This window comes from Schistocerca piceifrons, unplaced genomic scaffold, assembly GCF_021461385.2.
Source record: "Schistocerca piceifrons isolate TAMUIC-IGC-003096 unplaced genomic scaffold, iqSchPice1.1 HiC_scaffold_1288, whole genome shotgun sequence".
NCBI lineage: Eukaryota > Metazoa > Arthropoda > Insecta > Orthoptera > Acrididae > Schistocerca > Schistocerca piceifrons.
In genome coordinates, this window is record NW_025727111.1 from 122,501 (window position 1) to 125,000 (window position 2,500).

Sequence of the window (2,500 nt, forward strand, 5' to 3'; positions counted from 1 at the left end):
GAGCGAGAGACGCGATCGCGTTGCTCACTGTACGGCGTCCGATACCGAGCCATCAGCATGTCGGTCCCCATGCGCGTTGCACTCGCACTCGCAGTCGCAAAAACGTGGGGCAAATATATTACGCGGAAGAGTTATAACAGACCGAGCCCCACTGCATGGGGGGAGTCTTTGTCACTAATGTACACAGATGGAACATTTTGGACTGGAACCAGATTACCCGTACACACGGCGCTGATTAGTAATCAATGCAGAGCCATCAAACTACAGCAAATATACACAACTGTCCGTATACATGCTGAAAGAGTCTGCCCAAAATGGGAACCACACGTCAGCCAGACACTCTGATCACGCACCACTCTCTGCTTCTAACAGGCGCACATACAATATGTAAGCACCAGCATGGAACAACATCCAGTGCATCTTCTCCGCCACATTACACAATCCACACTATCACAACCAGACCAGGAGGTCCGTGCGGAAAATACAATATCCCAGCCTTTCGACATCCACCATTGCGCAGACCAGGCACCAACACCCACACATGTCCTATACAACGGTGCACCCAACATCACAATAGTACCTCCTGTCACAGCGCACAAACAATGACATGAGTCAAAGACACAGGTCTCACACAAGCATAGAATTGGAGCGCCGCCTCTAATAAGCCAAAGGTGCATCCTGACGTGACAAATCTGATCATGTCACAAGCATTCACTTACTATAATCACTATCAACGAACCTGCCGCCCCCGCCCCCCCCCCCCCTACACCTTTCCGTACAACAACGTGTAACCTAACCTAACCTAACCTAACCTATGTTGTACCTTAACCTAACCTATGTTGTACCTTAACCTAACCTATGTTGTACCTTAACCTAACCTATGTTGTACCTTAACCTAACCTATGTTGTACCTTAACCTAACCTATGTTGTACCTTAACCTAACCTATGTTGTACCTTAACCTAACCCATGTTGTACCTTAACCTAACCCATGTTGTACCTTAACCTAACCCATGTTGTACCTTAACCTAACCCATGTTGTACCTTAACCTAACCCATGTTGTACCTTAACCTAACCCATGTTGTGCCTCAACCTAACCCATGTTGTGCCTCAACCTAACCCATGTTGTGCCTCAACCTAACCCATGTTGTGCCTTAACCTAACCCATGTTGTGCCTCAACCTAACCCATGTTGTGCCTTAACCTAACCCATGTTGTGCCTTAACCTAACCCATGTTGTGCCTTAACCTAACCCATGTTGTGCCTTAACCTAACCCATGTTGTGCCTTAACCTAACCCATGTTGTGCCTTAACCTAACCCATGTTGTGCCTTAACCTAACCCATGTTGTGCCTTAACCTAACCCATGTTGTCGCCTTAACGTAACCCACGTTGTCGCCTAAACCTGCTCTGTAATTGTTATACGACTCGTTCAATTACTGTAGTGTTGCCCACCCGCAACCCTCGCAATATAGTTCGCTACTCGCACTGCCCGCACCCCTGTGTATCGCTTCATGTTAAACACCTTGCAAGTCTTGCTCACTTTCCACATGCTCCTGCTGTACACTGTAATGTGGATGGCAGCAGGACGTACATGCCGCCCCTCCCCACGTCCCCACCTTGCCCCCTGCCTTCGCAAGCTGGTTGGTGAGAAGTTTGCATGTTCAATGCCCTTCGCATGCGACGTACTCAGGCTACGTTGTGGTGCGGCCTGTGTCAACTGTCCGCTGATGTCGTACGCGTGAACCACAATCTGTACTGCACATTCGTCCTTATGTACTGAATGATACATCGTGGCACATGTGTGACCGCACAACGACTGCGCCCAAAAACGGCGGACCATACAGTGCAAATATTGTGCACGCAGCTACGTGTCGTCTCCCTATGAGAGCTGGATTGCAGTGTGGTACGCCATAGAGACGTGTGGGAGGAACGGACGCCGTGGATGGCGATCAGCATGAGCTGTCTGTTGATGTATTCGGACCTAGTCGTCTCTCCTCACACACCGTGATGGCATGGTGCACCGCGTTCCATATCTGCGACATGCTACAGAGGCCGGTTGACAGTCGTTCGAGCAATGGACATCGCATACGTACGGGGGCCACCTTCCACGTATTGTCTAGGCGTGCACATTTTGTTGCGTGTATGTGGGCAGACGTAGTGTGGCGTGACACCTGACACAGGCATGCAATAATCGTTGAAGTTGCAAATGGCGATGGACGCCTGCGTTTTCTGGTGAAGTTACGCAAATGAACAAATGGTAACCTGTTGTGGTGCGGTTGTTCTCGCTAGGGGTGAATCGGTGATGGCGACGATAGGTTGAGGTACTAACCGGTTGTTCCAGCGATACCCACCATGCCGACGAAACTGAACGGCATCTGGGTGTGAAGCGATACGCGGCGGTGGCTGGGTGGGACCGTCCCCGGCCGGTGAGGGGGCGCCTCCCGGCGTGCTGGCCGCGCGGTGCGTGGGCGCACGCGCTACAGCCGGCTGGTGGGGGCG